Here is a 26,903-nt window from a genome sequence, read left to right as displayed (position 1 = left end):
AACAACATTAGGTATCACTGGTAATGTGGTGCTCATAGAACTCACTTACTCGTAACAATGTAATGATTTATCCCTTAAAAATAAAAGATGTTTGGATTATTCGCCATTGGTACAGGTGCACGCTCTTAAGCTCTTTACCAAATCTTAATAGTACTTGTCTAAAATTAAGAGAATGAAGCTGCTGGAGGTGGGGTACACCTTTAATTCCATAACTAGTATGGTAAATCTCTGTAAAATCAATGATAGCCACTTCTATATATCAAAGTCTAGGACAACCAGTGCTGGATAGAAAGACTTAGAAAGTAAAGGTAATTGACTTGCACACCAGAATGGAGAGGCTTAGGTGACACACAGGAAAACCATCTCTATATTGTTAAAATGTATTTGAGGCAAAAGAGTAAATCTTCATTTACTGTGGAAGATCTCATACACATAAAATTATATGATTTCTTTAATGAATGCTAAGTATAGATACCATGCTAAAACCAATTTGCAAGTTGTCTTTGTACATTCAAAATTTAGATTCATAAAGATCATAAAATAAGTGAGGAAACCATTTTAATCTTAAATTTTAATATTACGTGAGATTAAAATTGTGTTGCCCAATATTAAACTGAAAATAACACCATTCTCCTTATTAAGAATCACTAATATTACTATTTGAAATTTCAAGAAACCAGTGAAATAATGAGTTCATGGAATGAGGAGTTCCTCCTACCTCTAGATCTCTGGTCTTCTAAAAGCATGCAAGAATGCTGCCCATTATTTAGGAGGTGTTGGGTCTTCTGAATTCTCTGGACAAGAGTTGTGAATTGAAATAAGGTCTCTGCAGTGTAACTGCATCCATGGGCCTCAGAACTGGGCAAATTTTGGAGCTCCCAAGCTTTTATATAGAGACCTGAAGGTTCCACCCTAAGTTGGAATATTTAGGTATTAGCATAAATAATTTAATTTGTATAATCCCCTTCTTTAAAGCACTGGGCACACTCTGAGTGTTGCTTTATCCTTCTGGGTAGTTTGCTGTTGTGAGAAGGATGAGGCAGGGTTTATCACAGACCCTTCAATTGATAAGGTGATAATCAATTTTAATAACTAATTTTGATGGGGAGAATGTGTTAAATTAAAAACCTAAGCTTCTGGACACCCAAGTAAGGAGTCCTCTACCTATCAGCTCTCTCAGTCTCTCTGTGTCTTGCCCACTGCCCCCCCTCTCTTTCCATCAGGGTTTCTCTGTGTAGCCTTGACTACCAGGATTTGCTTTGTAGACCATGCTGGCCTTGACCTCACAGGGACCCACCTACCTCTGCTTTTCAAGAGCTAGGATTAAAGGCGATTGCCACCACACCCAGCTACTTTTTAATTTTGTTTTGTTTGTTAGACAGGGTTTCTGTGTAAATCCTTGATAGTACTGGAATCCTTTTGTAGACCCAGGGTCTCAAAATCACACAGATTTGGCTTTCTCAACCTCTGGAGTGCTGGGATTAAAGGCATGTGCCTTCTTCTCATCTCCTCACAGAACTTTCTGTAAATCTGACCATACAGCATGTAACCATTGAAGCCTCAAATATACAAGAGGATGGAAATAATAAGTTGTATTAACCTTGCATCCTCCCATATAACAATGCAGTATAAACTTCTCATTGCTGAAGAATAAGACTGGGAGTTATTTTTAAGTATAACAATGTAAAGACAACCAATCTATCTCTTATTTAAAAAATCACTCTAAAATATTGATTATATCATGTGGACCTAAATAATAAATGTACGCTCAACTTTTTGAATGGGATGAAAATCAGGATTGTTAACGATGACCTTACTTCATATTCAAAATTCTCTTGCCTCAACCTCTCATTATTGCTCCTACAAAACTGAGTGGTTTTCATTTTCTTTTTAATTACTTCCTTAGTGCTAGAGCTAGAAATGAATATATGCCATGGAAGTCATTCATGAACTGAGTATCCAGAAAAGGAGCTCATTAAAAGTATAACATCACTAAACAAATGTGTCCTAAATCAATACATTAATAAAATATTATCTAAATAGTTAAAACCATATTTGAAACACAAGAATATAAGTTTTTCCAGTGGAATATCTCATATATTTGGCATTATATGATTTCTATAATGAACACTAAGTATAGATACCATGCTAAAAGTCATACTATAAGGTATCTCCATACCTTCCAAAGTTAGATTCACAAGGATCATAAAATAATTGAGGAAACCATATTCATCTTAATTTTAATGTTATGATAGATTAAAAAATTGGAGCTCAATAATAAACTGAAAATAAGAGCATTCTCTATATCAATTATCACAAGTACTTCTACTTGTGGACTCAGAGAAAATAGAAATCTATGGACTGAGGATTTCCACTCACCTTCAGGTCCCTGGTCTTATCAAAGCTTGCCCTTTGCTTCAGAGATGCTGTGCCTTCTGATCTCTCTGGACAACAGCTGTACCTTGAAGAAGGGCTCCACTGTGTGACCACCTCCAAGGGCCTCTGAACTGACTGAGTTTTTTGCTTCTCAAGCCCTTATATAGAGATCTGAAGACCCCACCCTAAAGGGGAGTGTGGTGCTATTAGCATAATTAACTTATCTTGTAGAATCTCCTTCTGTAAAGCCCTTGGCACACCCTAAGGGTGGCTTTTGCCTTTTTGGCATTTGGCTGTAGTCAGATGCCTGAGGCAGGGTTTATCACAGACCCTTCCATTGATGAGGTGATAATAAATTTGAAGATAGTAGTGTGATGGTGAGATTCGGTAAAATTAAAATTCTAAGCTTTTAGAAACCCAATATGGAATTATCTCTCTCTCTTTCTCTCTCAGTCTTTTTCTTTCCCCATCTGTAATAACCTCTCTCTGAGACAGGGTCTCTATTATGTATATCTAACTGTCCTAAAACTTACTGTGTTGCCCAAAATGGCCTCCAATTCACAGAGATCCACCTCAATTCCCATGTGCTAAGATCTAAAGCATGTACCACCTCTCCTGGGTGAAAAAGACATTTCCTTTATGGAGTAATTTGAAGTATGAAGATTCATTGTCAACCTGGGCCACTCTTATTGACAGTCCACATGACATGGAAGAAGCTTTTGCTTTTTCTGCTTTCCCTCCCTCATGACTTCCATTTATTGTATGTTACTGCTAGGAACAATACAAAATCCGACCTCAGCAGGATTCTAACAGAGACTGGAGACAATTATCTATCCAGAAAGCCTCCAGGTCTGTATTTGTACTGTAGAGTCATCCAATGTGTGGGCTTAACACTTACATGATTGTTGGACTTCTGGTTGTGAGAGAGCCATTGCTGGCCTACTTAGACCATATCCTGTAATCCAGTCTAATAAGTGGCTTCTTTGTTTTATAGTATCTTATAAGATATTTTTCCTTTAGTATCTCTGACTTTTATGTGGTTCCAAATGTCACATTGATACCCCCTCTTCTAAAATGTTCAAGCACCAATTTAAAACTAATAATGTATTTAATTTCTTTGAAGGCAAATTATATACTTTGAGTTCAGGATAATTTTTTTCAGATAAAATTTATCTTGTAGCTCTAGCTGTGGTAGAGCTCACTATAAATAACAACAAGCTGAAAAATAAAATATAACTGAAAAAAAAGAGATGAGAAATTTAAAACCCAGATTGGTATATGATACAGATTCAGTTTTCATACAAATATCAGTAATAATAAATGTGTTGAAGGATCAGAGGCTTTCACTGCCATGGACTCAGTTGCCTGCACTAGGACCACCTCCTCCTTGCAAGATCCCTTACCAGGATACAGAGAAAGAGGACGCAGGAAGTTCTGATGAGACTTGATAGGCTGGGGTTAATTGATAACGGAGAAGGGCTCTCCCTCTCTGAGCACTAGGGAAAGAAAATAGGGGAGAGGAGGGAGGGCATGTGGGAAAAGAAAGAAATTGGACAAGAAGACTTGATTAGTTCTTACAGCAGGTATTTTTTAATAAATCAATATAAAATTACATACAAGTCAGATAAAGATATTTCAAGTAGAACTTACAAAGGCCACAATATGTGCATTGAAAGCTTTTAAAATGTGGATTTCTGAAAACATCTCTGTTCACTCCCTCATGTTCTCCACCAGCCTGGCAAGCCTATCTTCCTCCACGGCCTCAGCCAGTCTCGTTCTGGCTCTCTTCACCTTCCTGGCCTATTTCTGGATGTCTGCAGTAGTCACTCCTTTTCTCTCATAAGATGGTGACAACTGAAGAGACATTGGCCTTGTTACTCCTGGACAGTAGAGAGATAGTGACTGCTGAGGAGCCGCTTGTTCCTCTTTCAAAGATGGGTGCTGAGCAGGGATGAACTCTGTGGAAGTGTGCAGATCCTTAACACCACTGGCTTCATCCTGCATTCCCAGTGCGCTTTGGTTTACATTGGTATTAGGATCCAGTGGATATAAAATGTTCACTTTCCTGTCTCCAGACTGAAGGTCATACAACCTCTCCAAAGCAGACAGCTGCTGGGGTTTCTCCAGGTTCTCTTCGTCTTTCCTTCTCATGGTAATATTCCCAGGGTAAGAAGTTATTCTAGACACAGGCTTTTGGAAGATGCAACTGGTCAACCTCATAGGCCCACTGGTAGTTACCCCAAGTCGGGTTCTGATTTTGGTTTTGGTCCTGAACTTTCTCTTGGCTTCCAAAGCCTTTCTCTTCTCTTGTAGTTTCTCGGGTATCATGCTTCTTCTGAGTCTTCCCTTTGAAAACAAAGAGAAATGTAAACAACACAGGATCTCATATACTACTAATTATATACAATTGTCAGAGTTTTTGTTTGGTCTTTCCTCCATTTTCTCAAGAGAAACAACTCTCAGATCAAGGTATAGATGAAACTTCTCTGTGAAAGTTTCTGAAACTCAAATATTAGGACACAAAAATGTGGAGGAAGAGGCAACATATTTTGAATCTTTACCAAGGTACCAAAGCTTGCATTATGAAGGTTCTAGTTATGAGGCTTCTAATTAATCTAGGTCATGTGACTATGGAGGATTAAAGCTAGGCATGTCTGTCTCTACTAAGCCAGTTGCCAACAGATTTCCTCTCTCTTCCTGTCAAGGTGCATCTCTCAGCTTTTCTTTCTCATGGTCACTGATGTTCGAAATCTACCCTCTGTGGCACACAGGCCTCACAAGTGTAGAAGCCCTCCGCTCAAGTTTTGGCAAGAACACTAGCTGTCCAGAGAAGGACAAAAACTTGCAGAAATACATATCATAGATTAAAGTTGTCATTATGGACTAATGAATTACATCCTACATTTCTTCCAAATACTATTAGCAAAAAGCAGCTTTCACAGGACACCAAGTTATACATTTTGAGATAATTTTATTTTAAAGTACAATGTGCATGAACATAGGGAGCTTTAAGTAGAAAGAGAAAACAAGGATGACCATTCCACAATTAATGTGAATTATGTACTCACGATTAAAGGCTGGCTTGGAACTGAGATTCCTGAGGTCCCCTCCATGGTTGTAGAGTTTGTTCTTAAAGGCTCCACTGCAGAGACACAGACTGGGCTTGGGTAGCTGCAAATGACTGTCTTTCCAATCTAATTCTCCTTCTATATAGAAAAAGAGAAAGGTAACTTAATTGCCAGGTAATTCCTCCCATAAATAAACAAAGCCTGTTCAGTTTGTCAAGGAAACTGGGTGTCGTTGTATATGACTTCAATCTCAGCAGCCCATAGGCAGTGGCAACCAGATCTTTGTGAGTTCAAGACCAGCCTGGTCTGCAAAGGAGTCCAGGACAGCTATGGCTCTGTTATAAAGATTATCACTGGGTTAAATAAGACAGTCTTGGTAGAGCAGTTTAATTCCAGCAACTGGGAATAAGAGGAAGGCAGTTTCTGTGAATTTTAGGCCACCCTTTTACCGGCTAGTACAGGACAGTCAGGACCCAAGAGAAGCCCTGTTTCAAAAACGAAGAGGAAGAAGAGGAAGAAGAAAAGAAGAAGAAGAAGAAGAAGAAGAAGAAGAAGAAGAAGAAGAAGAAGAGGAGGAAGAAGAAGAAGAAAAGATAAATAAAACCACTGTCACAGTAAAGGAAGCAGGCTTCAAACTCAGAGTGAGCTTCCTGCCTGTGCCTCCCTAGTGTTGGGAATAAAGGTGTGTGCCACCAAGACCGGCATTAAGAAATCTTGAGAATATAAAATCCTCTTGTCATAAAATGCTCAAATCACAAAGCATACAGAACAAAGAAAACTTTATTATACTCCACAAAGGTAATTGGCCAAGTACCATGTAATGGCAAACCCATCAGAATCACAACAGACATTTGTGAAGAGAACAAAAGGCCAGAAGGCCTGAACAGAGGCCTTGGACATAGCAAGAGACCACTGATGCCAATCCTGACTATAATACCCAGCAAAACTATCAATTACTACACATGGTTAAAATAAGGTATTCCATTAAAAGCAATATCAGAACAGTCCCTATCCACAAATCAGTCCCTTCACAAGATAATAGAGGGAAAATGCCAACTCACAGAGGCTAAGTACACTACACCAAGGATAACAGAGGGCATAGTTAACTTCACTTTTAAAAAAATCTAAACCAGACAAACACATAAACACACTACCACAACCCATATAAAATCAAATAAACTAATAGTCATTGGTTAATCTCCCCCGAGGTCAGCAGTATCAAGTATCCATTAAAACAGGATTATTAACCACAGACTTGCTTCTTTCTCAAGATCTAGTGCCTCAAAATTCCCAGTTAGCACCCAACAATACTGAGTGGTTTCCAATATCTTATTATTCACTTTCTTAGTCCTATGGCTAGAACACAAACATGGTAGGCAGGGTGTTCATAAGCCTCAGCACAAGGAGCTCAATAAAAGTGTAAGGTCAGTAAACTATTGTGTCATGAAATAATACAGTAATAATATATTCTCTAAAAGTTTAAAAACCTATTTGAAACACAAAAGTACAACTTCTTTCACTGGGGAAGGTCTCTTATACATAGAATTATGTGATATATACAATGAATACTATTTACAGATTTCATGTTAAAAATCAGATTATCAGGTACCTCCATAGCTTCAAAATTTAGATTCATAAGGGGCATAGCATCAGTAAAGAAACTGTAATAATCTTAAGCTTTAATGTTATCATAGATTAAAATTTAGTAGATCCATAGTGAACTGAAAATAAGGGTGTTCTCTATATTAACAATCACTAGTACTTCTATATGAGAATTCCTGGACTGGGAAAAGTATAAATCAATGGACTGAGGATTTCCACTCACCACCAGATCCCTGGTCTCATCAAAGCTTGCTGGAAGGTCTGCCCTTTGCCTAAGAGAGGCTGTGCCTTCTGATCTCTCTACACAACAGCTGTACCTTGAAGAAGGGCTCCACTGTGTAACCACCTCCTAGGGCCTCTGAACTGGGTTTTTTGCTTCTTGCTTTTATATAGAGAACTGAAGGCCACACCCTAAGGCCAAGTATATTGGTATTATCATAATTAAATTACCTTGTGTAATCTCCTTCTTTAATGCCCTGGGCACACCCTCAGGGTTGGTTTTGCCTTTGGGTATTTGGCTGTTGTGAGATGCCTGAGGGGGTAGCCATTTTTAATAAGTAATTGTGATGAGGAGAATAGGTGAAATTAAAAATCTAACCTTCTGGACACACAAGTAAGGAGTCTTCTACATATCAGCTCTCTCTATCTCTCTGTCTCTCCTCCCCCGCTGCCCTCTGTCTCTCTTTCCAGTGAGGGTTTCTCTGTATAGCCTTGGCTGCCAGGATTGGCTTTGTAGACCATGATGGCCTTGACCTCACAGGGATCCAGCTCCCTTTGCCTTTCAACTGCTAGGATTAAAGGCGTGTACCACCACACCCAGGTTCTTTTGAAAAATTGTTTTGTTTTTTTACCCAGGGTTTCTGTGTAAATCCTTGGTTGTCCTGGAATCCTTTTGTAGACCTAGGTAGTCTCAAAATCACACAGATTTGGGTGTCTCTACCTCTGGAGTTCTAGGATTAATGGCGGGTACCTGCTTCTCATCTCCTCACAGAACTTTCTGTAAATCTGACCATACAGCATGTAACCAATGAAGCCTCAACAGGCACAAGAGGATGCAAATAATAAGTTGTATTAACCTTGAATCCTACCAGATAACAATGCCGTATAAACTTCTTAGTACTGAAGAATAAGACTGACAGTTATTTTTAAGTATGCAATGTAAAGACTACCAATTGGTGCATTATTTAAAAATCCATTCCAAAATATTGATTACATCACGTGGACATAAATAATGAATGTACCTTCAACTCTTTGAATGGAGTGAAAATCAGGATTGTTAAGGATGGGCTTATTTCAAACTCAAAATTCTCTTGTTGCAACCTCTCATTATAGCTCCTGCAACACTGAGTCAATTCTATTGTCTTTTTATTTACTTTCTTAGTGCTAGAGTTAGAAATGAATACATGCTAGGGAAATCATTCATGAACTGTGTCTCCAGCAAAGTGGATCATTAAAAGTATAATATCATTAAACAAATGTGTCCTAAATCAATACACTAATAAAATAGTCTCTAACTAGTTAAAAGCATATTTGAAACACAAGAGTATAATGTTTTCCGGTAGAATAACTCATATATAAGGCATTATGTGATTTCTATAATGAACACTAAGTATAGATACCATGCTAAAAGTCATAATATAAGGTATCTCCATACATTACAAAATTAGATCCACAATTATCATAAAATAAGTGAGGAAACCATAGTCATCTCAATTTTAAAATTACAATATATTAAAACTTTGTACCTCGATACTGAACTGAAAATAAGAGCATTCTCTATATTAACTATCACAAGAACTTCCATATGAGAATTCCTGGACTTGGAGAAAGTATAAATGCATGGACTGAGGATTTCCACTCACCTCCAGATCCCTGGTCTTATCAAAGCTTGCCCTTTGCTTCAGAGATGCTGTGACTTCTGATCTCTCTGGAAAACAGCCCTAACTTGAAGAAGGGCTTCACTGCGTAACCACCTCCTAGGGCCTCTGAACTGACTGAGTTTTACCCTTCTCCAGCTTTTATATAGAGATCTGATGACCCCACCCTCAGGTGGAATGTTTAATATTAGCATAATTCACCTGTACAATCTCATTTTTTAAGACAGGGCATATTTCCAGTGTTGTTTAAACCTTCTGTCTATTTGACTGTTGTTAGATCGATGAGACAAGGCTTATCATAGACCCTTCAATTGATGAAGTGATAATAACTTGAAAGGAAATTAGTGAGATTGAGAGTCTTGATTAAAAATAGAATGTTTTGGATAGCCAACTAAGGAATTTTTGTGCCTTCTCTCTCTCCCTTCCTCCCTCCTCCCCCTCGCTCCCTCTCACCCTCCCTCTCTCTCTCTCTCTCTCTCTCTCTCTCTCTCTCTCTCTCTCTCTATCTCTCTCTCTCTCTCTGTATGTCTCTGTCACTAATTCTTTCTGAGACAGGATCTGTGTTATGTATCTCTGACTTTTGTCAAATTAGCTGTGTAGACTATAAGAGTATCCAATTCAAAGATCTGCCTCTGCTTCCCATGTTCTGAGATCCAAGGCATGTTCCACCACACATGGCAGAGAAAGATATTTCCTTAATTGAGTGAAGTGAAGTAGGAAGAATCACTGTGGATCTGGGTCCCTCTTTTGGTGGCAGTCCACATGAAATTTAAGAAGCTTCAGGTTTTTCTGCATGTCCTCACTCATGCCTGCCATTTTGTCTATCTTAATGCTATGATTCATGTGAAATTCAACTTCATAGAATTCTCTCTCACACTGTTGGCAATTAGCTATCCAAAAATCCTCCAAGACTCCAGGCCAATATTAGTACTGTAGAGTCATCCATCCTCGTGGAATGAAGAGTTGTTGGATTCTGGTCATCCTGGTGCTGAGACAGCCATTGATGGACTAATTAGACCACATCATGTCATCCAATCTAATAAGTGTCCCTTTTGTTATACAGTCATCTTCCCAGGTCTGTTTCTCTAGAGATCATGACTAACTTATGATTCCAAATTTCACAGTGAAACTCACAATTCTATATTCAACAAGAAATAATTTAAAAATCACTATGTATTTAATTTCTTTGTGGTCAATTATATACTTTAAAGAAGATAAACCTTCCATTAATCACAGGACAGGGAAGGCTAAGGGTGCTGGATCTCTTTGAGTTGAGGGCAGCCTGGTCTACAGGGCTTGTTTGAGAAATGCCAAAACCATTACACAAAGAAACTCTGTGTCCAAAAGAAAAAGAGGAACAAAGCAACAACCATAAAATTGTTTACAAAGAACAATTTAATGTTCTGGTCTATGTATCTATTATAAAGACACTACTACTCTAATCAGAAGCGCCATTATCTCAATGAATTTTTTTTTTCATCAGAAGTGCTTCTATTTTTGTCAATAGTTCAACATCTCCAAATATCTATAAAAGAAGACAAACTGTTCCAATATAGTTTTTTAAAATAAATTTTAAGACCGGTACTTGTTATGGAGATCAGGTTGAATTAGAACTCACAAGCTGTACAACCATACCAAGCTGACTATTTTCTGTAGAAGATAAAATTGTAGAGGATAAAATCTGTTCGTCACGGCTGGGTGTGGTGGTACACGCCTTTAATCTCAGCATTGTGGAAAGTAAGATCTCTAATTGACCTGCCTGAACTCCATAGTGAGACACTTTCTCAAAAGACAAACAAAACAAAAGTAAATGTTTATGTATTAAAACAAAAGTTGCTATTTCACAAAATGCAAACTCATGTCTGTCCTTGTAAACATGCTTATATAATAATAATACATATTATCCACTAGCGAGCCTCGAAGTTCTTTGAGATTTCTTCCAAAGTTTTCTGCTTCCCTGATCTCGAGATGTACAACAGAGCAACAGCAGTGGAAAAAATTTACATGCTGCTCGGACACAAACATACTGGCAAATCCTGCAAGGACTCAGCTAGTGCCTTCCTGGTTCTCTTCACATGCCCCATGTCTGCAGTGGTGACTGCTAGTCTGTCATAAGATGGTAACAACTGAAGAGACAGTGGCATTGTTCCTCTGTCATCAGGGCTGGGTGTGGTGGTGCACTCCTTTAATCTCAGCATTGTGGAGAGAAAGTCAGATCTCTAAACTGATCAGCCAGAGCTACACAGTGAGACCCTTTCTCAAAAAAACAAAGCAAAACAAACAAAAGTAAATGTTTATGTATTAACACAAAAATTGCTATTTCATAAATTGAAAACTCATATCTGTCCTTGTAAACATGCTTATATAATAATATAACATATTATCCACTAGCGAGCCTCGAGGTTTATTTTCCCTTAATACAACTTAAAATTATATACATATTTTGTTTTTGGAGACAACTTTTATCTATACCCCTGCCTGTTGTAAAACTCACTCTGTAGACCAGGATGGCTTCAGCTTAGAGACCTGCCTGCCTCGAACCCTTCAAGGCACAGCTAGTATAGAAGTGTAAAGACATGATAGATATGACAACATCCATAATACCTTTATGGATTCAAACTACCGTCACATGAAAGAAATCTTGGACCTGTAGTTAAAATGGAAACATTAATTGAGTTTCAGAAAAACAAACAAGACAAGGGCAGACAGCTGCAGCATGTTGGTCTCCTTTCATGACCACACATGGTAACAAGTTAAAGACTCAGTATCAAACCCCAGAGAACCACTCAGGGTACATTATTCCTGAAGACCAACAGAGCAAAACCATAATTAGATTTGGGTTGGAGATTCTTGCCTCTTGATCTCTTACTCTCCTACCTCTTTCTCTCTTTCTCTGTCTCTGTCTCTTTCTCCCTTGGAGTACCTCTCCTCCCTTTCCTTCTCTTCCCATGCTCACTAAATAAAGCATATAATCTTAAAAATAAATGAAATTATGACTTGAAATTGAACAATTTTGGGTAAAGTGCCCCCTTTTTTCTCCCATACAACCTAATATTCCAATAGTACAAGTAAGATGGTAGACATAGCATTACCAAGTTGTTGTGTTCCCTATGCCCTTGTGGGATATTTGATTCCATTGTGAGCGTTGACACAATGAATTGTAAAAATCAATCTTTTGTTTGGGGCCTTGAGCCCTAGCACACAGCTTTAATCCAAGAGTTTTCAGCACACTAGATTTAATAAAGTTAGCCCTAGGTCACGAGGCAGAGGAAGAAACCACCTGACAGGGATAAAGAATAGGATGGATTTTCAGTTGAACAGTTATTTGTGACATGATAGAGAAGTAAAAGGAGCTTTAGCTCTTAGATTTTGAGGTCTTTACTTCCTTTGCCTTTGACTTATTGGACTTTAAGCTAGCATGGGTCTTTCTGACTTTGATCTCCTTGGGTGACTGATGAGCTAGTGAGCCTTCAGGGCCTTTTCCATAGGAAAGAACACTGAGTAGGGATCACCTGATACTATCTTTGCCCCTCCAAGTTAGCAAGTTTTCTTCCCCAGCATCTGGCTCTTGAGTCTTTATTGATAAAAGAGTGTTTGGGATTTTCATTTCAAACAACATGCTGTAGCTTCTCTCCCTTTCTAGGCTTCTGACAATCAGACTTCCAGTTTACATGATATTTAGTATACTCTTTAAGAAGCCCAACACCTATCAAGTAGTGATCACATGGGAGGAAGGGTTAAAAGATTAGATTCAAGCTGGCCAGGCCTGTCTAGCCTAAGGTAAGGCTTTGTAACCCACCTAGTAGCTTTACTAATTTAATTACTAAATAAATATATGGACCTTTTCATCCCAATGTTATAAGAGAAGGCATTTCCTTTGCTCTGTTGGTTGCTTTTGCATCTGTCATAGAGTCCTACTTTGGATCACAGCTGACCTCAAGGTGATTTTAACAAGAATTATATGTCAGAATATTTCAATCCAAACTGAAAATACTACATTCTAAAATATTACTACCCAAGCTGGGCAGTGGTGGTGCACACCTGTAAGCCTAGTGTTTGGGGAGCAGAGGCTAGAAGATATCTTTGGTTTTCCAGCCAGCCTTGTGTGCTGAATGGAGTCCAGGGCTCTCAAAGCAACACAAAGAAGCCCTGCACCAAAAATCCTAAATTCATTAATTAAATAAAAAATATAATGCTCATACACTTTTTAAAAAAGAGCTGGAAAAGAGTGAGTTGGGTATATCATCATCACTGTACATTTATATTTTAAACATATGAGAAGTTCTGGGTGGTACTGGCATATGACTTTGAATCAAGCCCTCTGAAGCAGAGGCTTGGCTCCAAAGCAACCAAGGTTACCTCCACAGACCTTGTCTTGACAAATCAAAAGGCAGCCAGATGTAGGGGCATATAACTGTAATCCCAGCACTTGGGGAGAAAAAACAGACACATTTCTGTGAGTTTGAACCCCCTTAGGTCTAAAGAGAAGCATCTGGCACAAAAATGAAGAAGAGAAACCCAGTCTGAAACCTTCAAAAATAAAGATACAGTAACAACAAATAGGCAAACCAAAATATAACCAAAAAAACCCTAAACAAACACATATGCAAATAAAAAAGAGAATATTAGACCAATATTCCTCATGAACATGGATGGAAAAATACTCAATGAAATACTCACAAGCCCAACCAAAGGAAACAGAAAAAATATCATGCACTTTGACCTATCAGCATGTAAACCAGTCATGATGGTGTGGTTAAATAGGCAGAGACCAATCTTGGTAATCAAGCATACAAACAATTCTGGGAAAAGGAAAAACCAAAACATGATCATTTCCTTGCATACTAGAGAAGCATCAAGCACTGACCCATGCCAAAAATCTAATAGGTATTAAAGCCAGAAGGCACATACCTAAAATTAGTGGAGACAATATACAGCAAGCCTCTACCCAACTTCAAACTACATGGAGAGAAAATAAAAGCAATCCCACTGAAATCAGGGACAAGTCAAGGATGTCCATTCTGTCAAATCTCTTCAATATAGTATTTGAAATTCTACCTAGATCAATGACAACTAAAGGAGATCAAGGGGATAGAAATTGGAAAGGAGGAAGTCAAAGCATCACTATTCAGGATGATAGTATTCAGAAGTGCCTCCAAAAATTCTACCAGGGAATTCCTATGGGTGAAAACACCTTGAGGAAAGTGGCTGGATTCAGTTAACTAAAAACAATCATTAGCTACCATGTATACAAAGGACAAATGGGATGAGAAAGAAATTAGGGAAATAACACACTTAACAATAGCCAAAAATGAAATAAAGCCCTTGGTGTGACTCTTACCAAGCAACTGAAAGACTCTGAAAAAAAACTGAAGAATTTGTCACTACATGGGAAGATCTCCCAATCACAGGGATCAGTAGGATTAGTGGAGTAAAAATGGACAATTTCACAAAAGCAAGCTACAGATTCAATGGAATTCCCATCAAAATAGTAACACAATTATTGTTTAGAGACCTTGATAGAACAACTCTCACGTTCTGAGGTTCTGCATCACTGATATGGAGCTGTACTATAGAGCAACAGTGATTTAAAAAAGTGTGTGGGGATTGCATAAAAACAGACTGGTGGGAGAATGGAATCAAATTCAAGACCCAAGAAAAGTGACACACCTAAGGACACTTGATTTTGACAAACAAGGTAAAACCATAGAAAGGAAAAGAAGTAGCATCTTAGAGAAAGGATACTGGTCTAACTGGATGTCTACTCTTAGGAAATGCAAATAGATCCATATTGGTCACACTGCACAATACTCAAATACAAGTGGATCAAGGACCTTAATGTGAAACTAGAAACAGGAAATCTAGTAGAAGAGAAATTTGGGAAGAGCCTTGAAGTCATTGGAAGAGGAGACAACTTCCTGAACAGAACACTGACCTATCTAAGATCAATAATTAGTGATTGGGTTTACATGAAATGGAGAAATTCTATAGAGCAATGGGCACATTTAAAAAAAAACAGCATGCAAACTGGGAAAAGATCTTTACCAACAGTATATCAAAGAGAGATAATATCCAAAATAGATAAAAACAATTTTTTCAAAAGAGCCACAACACACCAAATAAGTCAATTAAAAGTGTGGTATGGCCGGATGTGTTGGCATACACCTTTCATCCCAGCACTCAGGAGGCAGAGGCAGGCAGATTGCTGTGAGTTCGAGGCCAGCCTGGTCTACACAGCAAGTACAGGACATCCAAGGCTACACAAAGAAATCCTGTCTTGAAAAGCCAAAAAAAAAATATGGTATTGTTCTTAACTGAGAATTCTCAACAGAATAATATCTAATGGGTGAGAAGCATGCAATTGTTCAACATCCTTAGCCATCAGGAAAATGCAAATCAAAACAAATCTCATATTCCAATTTATACCTATCAGAATTATGAAGATAAAAGCTTCAAGTGAGAGCACAAGCTGGAAGAGAATGTGGCACATGGAACTCATTCCTCCATTCCTGGTGGGGTGCAACCTGGTACAAATAATTTGGATATCCATCTGGTGGTTTCTCAAACAAAAGATCCATCTATGCCTCCAATGGACATATACTTACTAGATGCCCCACCATACAATAAGGGCATTTGCTCAACTTTCTTCATAGTTGAAATACTGGAAATAGCCAGAAAGTGGAAACAATCTAGATGAACCTCAACCACATAATGAATATTGTTATATGAGGTCCATCTACACAATGAACTACTGCTCTTCACCTGACAAAAATTAAGACATCATGAAATCCTTAGACAAATAGAAGGGGCTAGAAAAGGTGCTGAGTGAAGTGAACCAGACACAGAAGAACAAGCATGGTATACACTCAGTTATAAGCAGATATTAGCCATAAGTTGAAGATCTCAAAATTGCAACACACACACACACACACACACACACACACACACACACACACACATACACATCTGAAGAAGCTAAGTAACAAGGAGGAAACTTGCTAGATCATTCACTGTCATTCAGATGGGAAAGTAGAATAAACAGTGTGTGCAGTAGAATAGAGGGATCAGAAGAGGAGTCTTCCATAGCTGTCTTCCTAAATACTCCACCCACAAGGGAATCAGAGCAGAATCTTGCTCACATAGCCACAATTTGGATAGAGTACAGGAAGTCCCACCAATGAATCAAGGAATAGCAGGACCCACAGAGGAAAGGAGTTCCACAGGGTACCAAGAGAGCCAAAATGTCTGTACCAGTGAAGTCCCCATAGACTGATGTCCAACCAACAACCATGCATGGAGAGGACCTAGACCCATGCTCAGATGTAGTCAGTAGGCAGCTCAATCACCATAAGGGTCCCTTGTTAAGGGATCAGGGCTTTCCCTGCCATGGACTCAGTTGCCTGCCCTATGACCACCTCCTCCTTGCAAATTCTCTTACCAGGACACAGAGAAAGAAGATGCAGGAAGTCCTGATGAGACTTGATAGACTGGGGTGAATTGATAAGGGAGAAGGGCTCTCCCTCTCTGAGGACTAGGGAAAGGAAATAGGGGAGAGGAAGGACAGAGGGTGGGAAAAGAAAGAAATCAGGCAAGAAGACTTGATTGGCTCTTAGACAAATATTTTTTAATAAATCGATATAAAATTACATACAAGTCAGATAAAAACACTTCAAGTAGAACTTACAAAGGCCACAATATGTGCTTTGAAAACTTTTAAAATGTAGATTTTTGAAAACCCATCATTGTTCACTCCCTCATGTTCTCTGCCAGCCTGGCAAGCCTGTCTTCCTCGAGGGCCCTAGCCAGTCTCTTTCTGGCTCTCTTCACTTTCAGGGCCTGTTTCTGGATGTCTGCAGTAGTCACTCCTCTTCTGTCATAAGATAGTGACAGCTAAAGAGACATTGGCATTGATACTCCTGGAATGTAGAAAGATAGTGACTGCTGAGGAGCATCTTGCTCTTCTTCCAAACATGGGCGCTGGGCAGGTCTGAACTCTGAAGAAGTATGCAGATCCTTCACACCATTGGCTTCATCTTCCATTCCCAGTGTACTTTGGTTTACAGGAGTATTAGGATCCAGTGGATGTAAAAAGTTCCCTTTCCTGTCTCCAGACTGAGAGTCATTCAACCTCTCCAAGGCAGACAGCCTCTGGGGTTTCTCCAGGTTCTGTTGGTCTTTCCTTCTCATGGTGATATTCCCAGGGTAAGACGTTATTCTAGACACAGGCTTTTGGAAGATGCAACTGGTCAACCTCATAGGACCACTGGTAGTTTCCCCAAGTCAGGTTCTGGTTTTGGTTTTGGCCCTGAACTTTCTCTTGGCTTCCAAAGGCTCTCTCTTCTCTTGTAGTTTCTCGGGTATCATGCTTCTTCTGAGTGCTCCCCTGGAAAACAAGGAGAAATATAAACAGCACAGGATCTCATATACTACTAGTTATACACAATTGTGAGAGTTTTTGTTTGATCTTTCCACCATTTTCTCAAGAGAAACAACTCTTAGATCAAGGTATAGAGTAAACTTCTCTGTGAAAGTTTCTAAAACTCAAATATTAGGACACAAAAATATGGAGGAAGAGGCAACATATTTTGAATCTGCACCAAGGTACCAAGGCTTGTGTTATGAAGGTTCTAGTTATGAGACTTCTAATTAATCTAGGTCATGTGACTAGGGAAGATTAAAAGCTGGGCATGTCTGTCTCTACTAAGCCAGTTGCAAACAGATTCCTGTATCTTCCTGTCAGGCTGCATCTCTCAGCTTTTCTTTCTCATGGTCACTGATGTTCCAAATCTAACCTGAGTGGCACAGAGGCATCACTAATGTAGATGCCCTACATTCCAGTTTGGGCAAGAGCTCTAACTGTCCAGAGAAGGACAAAAACTTGCAGAAATACATATCATAGAGTAAAGTTGTCATTATGGGCTGATGAATTACATCCTACATATCTTCCAAATAGTATTAGCAAATAGCACCTTTCACAGGACACCAAGTTACATTTTTTGAGATAATTTTATTTTAAAGGACAAATGTGCATGAACATAGGGAGCTTTAAGTAGAAAGAGAAAACAAGGATGACCAATCCACAATTAATGTAAATTATGTACTCACGATCAAAGGCTGGCTTGGAACTGAGTTTCCTGAAGTCCCCTCCATGGTTGTAGAGTTTGTTCTTAAAGGCTCCACTGCAGAGAAACAGACAGGCCTTGGGTAGCTGCAAATGACTGTCTTTCCAATCTAATTCTCCTTCTATATAGAAAAAGAGAGAGGTTTCTTAATTGCCAGGTAATCTGTCCCACAAATAAAGCAAAGCCTGTTCAGACTGTCAAGGAAACTGGGTGTGGTTTTATAGGACTTTAATCTCAGCAGCCCATAGGCAGTGGCAACCAGATCTTTGTGAGTTCAAGACCAGCCTGGTCTGCAAGGTGAGTCCAGGACAGCTAGGGCTCTGTTACACAGATTATCCCTGGGTTAAATAAGACAGGCTTGGTGGAGCATAGTTTAATTCCAGCAAGTAGGAGTAAGAGGCAGGAAGTTTTCTGTGAATTTTAGGCCAGCCTTTTGCCAGCTAGTACAGGACAGTCAGGACACAAGAGAAACCCTGTTTCTAAAAACAGAGAAGGAGAAGAAGAAGAAGAAGAAGAAGAAGAAGAAGAAGAAGAAGAAGAAGAAGAAGAAGAAGAAGAAGAAGAAAAGATAAAAAAAAACACTGTCACAGTAAATGAGGCAGGCTTCAAACTCAGAGTGAGCTTCCTTCCTGTGCCTCCGTAGTGTTGGGAATAATGGTGTGTGCCACCAAGACTGGCATTAAGAAATCTTGAGAATATAAGATCCCTTGCCACAAAATGCTCAAATCACAAAGCATACAGAACAAAGAAAACTTTACTAAACTCCACAAAGGTAAATGGCCAAGTACCATGTAATGGCAAACCCATCAGAATCACAACAGACATTTGTGAAGAGAAGAAAAGGTCAGAAGGCCTGCACAGAGGCCTTGGACATAGCCAGAGACCACCGATGCCAATCCTGACTATAATACCCAGCAAAACTATCAATTACTACTCATTGTGAAAGTAAGGTATTCCATGAGAAGCAATATCAAAACAGTACCTATCCACAAATCAGTCCCTACACAAGATAATAGAGGGAAAATGCCAACTCACAGAGGCTAAGTACACTACACCAAGGATAACAAAGGGCATAGTTAACTTCACTTTAAAAAAATCTAAACCAGACAAACACACAAACACACTACCACAACCCATATAAAAACCAAATAAACTAATAGTCATTGGTTAATCTCCCCCAAGGTCAGTAGTATCAAGTATCCATTAAAACAGGATTATTAACCACAGACTTGCTTCCTTCTCACGATCTACTGCCTCAAAACTCCCAGTTAGCACCCAACAATACTGAGTGGTTTCCAATATCTTATTATTCACTTTCTTAGTCCCATGGCTAGAACACAAAGCATGGTTGGCAAGGTTTCCCTAAGCCTCAGCACAAGGAGCTCAATAAAAGTGTAAGGTCAGTAAACAAATGAGTCATGAAATAATACAGTAATAATATATTCTCTAAAAGTTTAAAAACCTATTAGAGACACAAGAGTACAACTTCTTTCACTGGGGAAGTTCTCTTATACATAGAATTATGTGATATATGTAATGAATACTATTTACCACAAGATCCATCTATACCTCTCCTGGGCATTTACCCACTAGATGCTCCACCATACAACAATAAGGGCAAACTATGTTCATAGCTGAGTTATTGGTCATAGCCAGAAACTGGAAAGAATCTTTGTGTCCCTCAACTAAATAATGGACAAACAAACTGTGGTACATCTACACAAAGACCTACCACTCAGCAACAAAAAACAAAGACATCATGAAATCGGGAAGCAAATGGATGGGGCTGGAAAAGATACTGAGTGAAGTGAACCAGATCCAGAAGCACAAGCATGGTATGTATTCACTTGTAGGCAAATATTAGCCATACAATGAAGGATTGCCCTATTACAATACACAGACTAAAGAAGCTAAGTAACAAGGAGGAACCTTGGGAAGATAATTCACTCTCATGCAGAAGGAAAAGTAGAATAGACACTGAATGTAGTAGAATATAGAGGGTACAGGACAGGAGCCTCCCATAGTTGTCCTCTGAAATACTCTACCCAGAAGGGAATCAGAGCAGAATGTTGTCACATATCCAGGAAGTCCTATGGATGAATACTATGGAGAGTAAAAGTCCTGTGGAGAATAGAAGGACCTGATGAAAGCAAGGATCTCCACAGGCTGATCAACAGAGCCAAAAAATATGTGCCAAGTAGAGCCTCCAAAGACTGATGCACAAACAAGCACCCATGCATGAACAGGACCTAGAAGCCCTGCTCAGATGTGTTCAGTAGGCTGCTTAGTCTCCATATGGGTCCTCTATTAAGGGGAGCAGGGGCACTCCCTGCCATGGACTCAGTTGCCTGCACTATGATCGCCTCCCACTGGCTGGATACCTTACCTGGCCACAGAAAAAGAGGATGCAGGCAGTCCTGATGAGACTTGATAGGCTGGAGTCAGTTGATAAAAGAGAAGGGGTTTCCCTCTCTGAGGACTAGGGAAAGAAAATAGTGGAGAGGAGGAATGGAGGGAGGGACCAATAGGAAATGAGGGAAGGAGACTTGATTGGAATTTAGAGGAAATTTTTTTTAATAAATTAAAATAAAAAATCCATAGAAGTAAAACAAAGTTCCTTCAAGGAGAACTTACAGAGGCCACAGTATGTGCTTTCCTAATTTTTTTTATTTAGTTTTCTTAAAACCCACCTCTGTTCAATCCCTCATGTTCTCTGCCTGTCTGGCAAGCCTGTCTTCCTCTAAGGCATCAGCGAATCTCTTCTGGGCTCTCTTTACCTTCTGGGCCTTTCTCTAGATATCTGCAGTAGTCACCCCTCCTCTGTAATAAGATGGTGACAGCTGAAGAGACACTGGAATTGTTACCACTGGACTGCTGAGGAGCCCCTTGTTCCTTTTCCAAACATGGACGGTGGGCAGAGATGAACTCTGAGGAAGTGTGCAGATCCTTAAGACCACTTTGGATATTGCCACCATCCTGCATTGCCAGTGCACTTTGTTTTACAGAGTTTGTAGGATCCAATGGACATAAAAAGCCCCCTTTTCTGACTCCACCGTCCCGCAACCTCTTCAAAGCACACAACTGCTGGGGTTTCTCCAGGTTCTGTTGGTCTTTCCTTCTCTTGCTGATATTCCCAGGGTAGCAAGTTATTCTAGACACAGGCTTTTGGAAGATGCAACTGGTCAACCTCATAGGACTTCTGATAGTTCTACCAAGTTGGTTTTTGAGTTTGGCCTTGAATTTTCTCTTGCCTTCCAAGATTTCACTCTTCATTTGTAGTTTCTGGGGTATCATACTTCTTCTGAGTCTTCCCTTTGAAAACAAAGAGAAATGTAAACAGCACAGGATCACATATACTACTAGTTATGCAGAATTTTCTCTGTTCATGTCTCTTCTATCCCTCCTTTTCTCTTAAGAAACAGGTATCAGACCACAATATAGGCTAAAGTCATCTGTAAACGTTTCTACAACTAAAGTATTTAGAACCCAAAAGTATGTAGGGTGAGGGCCCAGATTTTGATTCTTCCCAAGGTCCCCAAGGCTGCTATAATAAAGGTTCTAGTTACCAGGCTTCTAAGACATCTAGGTCATGTGACTAGCAAGGACAAAAAGCTGCGGGTGTCTCTACATAGCCAGTTGCTGACATCTTCCCTCCATCTTCCTTTCAGAGTGCTGCTCTCAGCTTTTCCTTCTCATGGTCACTGATGGTCCAAACCTACTCTCAGTGGCACACAGGCATCACTAGTGTAGAAATCCTCCATTTAAGTGGGTAAGGAATACTAACTGTCCATTCAAGGACAGAAACCATCCAACTATACATTTCCTAGATCAAAGTTGGCATTATGGACTGATGAATTGCAGCCTACATTTCTTCCAACAAGTATTAGCAAGTAGTGAATAGCTTTTCACAGGACATTAAGTTATGTGTCTTTTTTTGGACATCATGTTATGTTTAAGTACAACTGTGCACTAAATTAAGGAGATTTAAATGTAAAGAGAAAAAACAAGGATGAACATTCCACAATTACTGTGAATTATGTACTCACGATCAAAGGCTGGCTTGGAACTGAGTCTCCTGAAGGCCCCTCCATTGTGGTAGAGTTTGTCCATAAGGCTCCATTACAGAGACATGGACATGGCTTGGCTTGCTGGAAATGACAGTGTCTTTTCATTCTAAAACTTCTTTTATATAGGAAAAGAGATAGATAAATTAATTGTCAGATAGTCTACCTTACAGATAAAGCAATGAGTGTTAGCCTGCAGGGAAGCTGGGCATGGTTGCACAAGCCTTTAATCTCAGCACCCCTGTGGCAGTGGCTGGCAGATCTCCTGGAGTTCAAGGCCAGCCTGGTCTGCAAAGTGAGTCAAGGACAGAGAGGGCTCTCTTATGCAGAGTAACCCTGTTTTAAGAAAGCCACACACACTAATCCCAGCAAATGGGAGGAAGAGGCAGATGGTTCTGAGTTTCTGGCCAGCCTGGTCTACAAAGCAAGTCCAGGATAGTCTTGACTACAAGAGAAACCCTGTTTCCAAAAACAAAAACAACAACAACAAAACAAAAAACAAAAAAAGGAAGAAAAGAAAAGAGAAAACCAAAAAACACTGTCAAGGAATCAACTAGTTGATGAGCTGATACTTAATATATCCCATGAATAGAATGGGTGGGTGATTATAAGCTGTGGATAAAATGATAGGTGGACAATCCATCAGAGATCCTGTCTCCAATGCTTGGGACTTGAAGATACTTAAATCTTTATACAAATAGACAAAAAATATTTTCTGAAGTTAATATGGTCATTTCACTATACTAATACTCTTAAAGATTACATTCAAAAAACTGTTTATAAACCAGGTTTGGTGGCACATGCCTTTAATTGCAGCAGTTAAGAGGTAGAGACTGCTGGCTCTCTGAGTTTCAGGTCAGCCTCGTCTACAGTGATAGTTCTAAGACAACCCAACGTTTTACACAGAGAAACACAGTCTCTGTAAACAAAATCAGAAACAAACCAACAACAAGAAAATTGTTTATAAAGAACAATTGGATGTTCTAATCTATGTGGACAGAATAAAGACACCGCTGATCTAATCAGCATACCCATTATCTCACCAACATTTTCATGTCAGCATGTTCAGTACTTCCACTCTCCTCCATAGTTCAACATCTCCAAGTACATTCTATAAAAATAATAACAAAAATTTTCCATACAGATAATTTTCTTATACTTTTTCTAGACAGATTCTTGCTTTGGAGATCAGGCTGAACTGCAATTCACCGAGATCAGCCTGCCTCTGCCTTTCTCACTGTGGGATTAAATAAAGGTGTGTCTGACACACACAGCCCAACAGTTGTTGTATAGGATAAAATTGGAGGATGTTTATCTGTTCGTTTGGGTAGGGTGAGGTGGTGCACTCCTTTAATCTCAACACTGGGGAAAGAGAGACAAACAGATCTCTGAGGAGACCAGCCACTCTACATAGTGACACCCTCTCTCAAAATCAAATAAAACTAAAGAAAAGTAAATGCTTATCAATAAAATATCCAAAATACTTACAATGTGCATTGTAGAAATAACACAAATGGATGTGCTAGTTAATAAATATGTAGGTATTATAACAGAAATTGTTCTTTTGGATATTGAAACTTCATGACAGTCATGGTAAATTGTGTGTGTGTGTTTGTGTGTGTGTGTGTGTGTGTCCATTTATGAGTATCTTTGATAATTTTCCTTTAATCCATCTTAGAATTACATACATATTTGTTTTTTCCAGACAAACTTTCTGTGTAGCCCTGGCTGTCCTGCAACTCACTCTGTAGAACAGGCTGTCTTCAAGTCAGGCATCTGCCTGCCTCTGCTTCTTGAATGCTGGGATAAAGGTGTGTGGCACCACTGCACAGCTAGAATTAATTTTTTGTTTGTTTTATTTTCCTCTATGTAAACTTGCTGCAATTACATACCAATCTATGTTCTGACCCTAATGATTAAGCCATTAACCCTTTATACCACCTAATACAAAGGTCTATACGTTAGGAAAAAATTAATTCTGTTTATTTATATATTTATTGGTTTGGGGTTTTTTTTCGAGACAGGATTTCTCTATGTAGCCTTGGCTGTCTTGACTACCTTTGCAGATCAATCTGACTGCCTCTGCCCCCAGAGTGCTGTGATTAAGGGTTTGTGCCACCACTACACAGCTATGTTTTACATATTTTCCTCTATATAAACTTATAAAATTAAATACAAATCTATATTTTGTCCCAAATTCCCTAATAGTTATGTCATTGATCCTTTATATACCCTAATAAAAACATGCTATACCTTAGGAAAAAATAACTTTCTTCATTTACTTATTGGTTTTGGTTTTGTTTTGTTGTTTTCAGACAGGGTTTCTCTGTGTAGTCTTGGCAGTTCTGGAATCACTTTGTATACCTAGCTGGCCTCAAACTCAGATATCTGCCTGCCTCTACCTCCCAAGTACTGGGATTAAGGGCATGGGCTACCATGACTGGCTATGAATCTTAATTCTAATATAATTTAATTCCAAATCACCACTTTTCCTATGGCTTCATAAAATGACATTCAGTACTCCCTTCCCCCCCCCCCCCCCCCCGCCATTTCTCTCAGCATCTCACGCTGTAACTCTGGCTGACCTGGAACCTAAATCTTCAGGCCTGTGCAGGAAGTAGTTAAAGGTCTACTTTATTGAGCCCTGCTTCATTTATACCTTTCTCCATGTTATTTTTTCAGTTTTTCTTTATTAGTTTGCACTTGTGCCTTTGGATTGCTAGGTAAGTGCTCTATCAATGGTCTGTATCCCAGGCCTTTCACATTAATTGTTAAAGGATGGCTTTACTAAATTGCCCAAGTTGACCTTGAATTCACTCTGTACTGTAGTCCATGGAAGCCTTGCAATTGTGATTTCCTTGTTATGCTTGTAAGAGACAAATATCCAGCACAGGAGTGGTGGCACATGCCTTTAATCCCAGCATTTTGGAGGCAGCAGCAGGTGGATCACTGTGAGTTTGAGGCCAACCTGTTGTACAAACCAAGTCCAGGACAGTCAAGGCTACACAGAGAAACCCTGTCATGGAAAGACAGAAACAGAGACAGAGAGTCAGAGAAACAGAGAGACAGAGACAGAGAGAGACAGAGATTCTTATGTCCTTGCATTCCTGGTGCTTGGATAAAGGTGTGCATGACCACAACCAGTACCATACTGTGTAGAGGATAAAATTAGAGAAGATTCATGTTTTTCATTGGGGTCATGTGTTAGGAAAATAATCTAGGTCAATTTTACTAGAAATTATGTTCATTTAACCTGAAAACTCATTCTACACTTTATTTTTCAGTGCTGGGTATACAACTTGGGACCTCACATTTGGTAGGAAATTGCTCAGCCCTTGAACATGAGCTAGAGGTAGAGCCCAGAACTTAATTTTTTTCATGATTCAAAATACTAGCAACAAATGGTTTTAGGATTTGGAGTGTTAATATCTTCGCCTTCTCTTTCTTTTCCTCCCTCCCCCTCCTCTTCCTCCTCCTACTCTTTCTTCTTCTATTTCTTATTTCTTCTACATCATCATTTTTTTCTTTTTCCTTTTCTTCTTCTTTTTCTGTTTTTTTGAGACAGGTTTTTTCTATGTAGTCTTGGCTATCCTAGACTCATTTTGTAGACCAGGCTTGTCTCCAGATCACCAAGATCACCCTGCCTCTGCCTTCCTTAGTACTGTGAGTTCAGGGGTGAGTCACGGTGACCACCTCACATCTTTTCTTTACCACTTATTTCATGTTCTTTGGGTATTTATCTTTTCTTTTATCCCCAACCCTTATTGGTCAAAGAATACTACATTCAGCAGTAATCTGGTACATGCAAGAATACAGGGTTACTTTTCCTAAAAGACGAGAGGTCCCTCTATGTGTCCTAATGTAGTAAACCTTTCTTTCTGTTTCTACTGAACACAGCAATATCCATTGGTTTTCTGAAGCATAGTCTCATCGTCACATATTAGCACTTTGCCAAGTAAAGCAGCTGTTGAAAATTAAGTATCTCTGATGTTTTGTGTCTTCAGACTCAACTGCATATTCATATTTCATTCCACATTCAATCAAATCAAGTACAGTCAGTCCTTCCTGGTCCTTCCCTATAGTGCTCTGGAACAGAGGAACTTGATTTTAACAATGCTATTTCATAGCAATTTCCCACCAAGTGTGAGCCCCAAGTTTGATTCCCAGCACTCAAAAGTGGATTGTAGAGGACTAGTCAGTCATCCACTCATTAACCAAGGTTCCTTACTCCATCTCCAGTCTCACTAGATCATGGATTCCTACTGTCCCAGCTGGAGCTTTAGTAGGTAACTCTGCACATTGCAACAAGCATTGTCACCCAGTACACTTCAAGGTCCTCTCTGAACTTTTTGAGTGTAGCAGACTTGGGGTTGTGAGTAATCAACATATTCACATCCATGTAGTACAGTTCCACAAGGGCGGTGTCTCAGGGTGATGAGGAAAAAATGTGAAAATCTTGAGAGTGCACTCAGGAGTCAGTAGTAAGTAGATCTGTGTGAGTATGAGACCTGCCTGATACCGTGAGTTCAAGGAAAACCAGAGCTGAGAGAGAGAACAGTCTCAACACACACACACACACACACACACACACACACACACACACATACACACACACACACACACACACACACACACACACCACAGCCTATATTATTTTTAGGACCTAGAGAGACAAGTATTTTCTTAGCTGTGTCCCACTTTTGTTTTCTTAATGTGAAAATTTCTTGAAATCATCAGAGGAAATATGCATGCAAAAATAAATGACAAACAAAAGCCCCAAACAAACAAAAACAA

General features: G+C 39.3%; 1 protein-coding gene and 1 long non-coding RNA gene across 2 annotated transcripts in view; both read right to left on the bottom strand.

Annotated features, from left to right (window-relative positions):
• The window catches only part of LOC311598614 (methyl-CpG-binding domain protein 3-like 2B), a 199,368-nt gene extending 191,977 nt beyond the window's left edge, over nucleotides 1-7,391 (bottom strand). Inside the window, exons 1-2 of the transcript XR_014779601.1 lie at nucleotides 7,270-7,391; nucleotides 5,512-5,582 (exon numbers count right to left, since the gene is read on the bottom strand). The gene's annotated coding sequence lies outside the window, so the exon portion shown is untranslated. Of the gene's footprint in view, nucleotides 5,583-7,269 lie in introns of the transcript that reaches the window.
• Nucleotides 7,392-20,935: 13,544 nt separating this feature from the next.
• LOC311598625 lies at nucleotides 20,936-23,227 on the bottom strand. The gene is made up of 3 exons (XR_014779609.1): nucleotides 23,141-23,227; nucleotides 22,092-22,227; nucleotides 20,936-21,357 (listed from the first exon to the last, which is right to left on the bottom strand). It is a non-coding gene; the product is annotated as an uncharacterized lncRNA (long non-coding RNA).
• Nucleotides 23,228-26,903: the final 3,676 nt, after the last annotated feature.

This window comes from Acomys minous (genome assembly GCF_964271855.1).
Source record: "Acomys minous genome assembly, chromosome: 5".
In the NCBI taxonomy this organism is placed as follows: Eukaryota; Metazoa; Chordata; class Mammalia; order Rodentia; family Muridae; genus Acomys; species Acomys minous.
The sequence above is the reverse complement of the archived record's forward strand: the minus strand, read 5'-3'. Positions and strand labels throughout refer to the sequence as shown.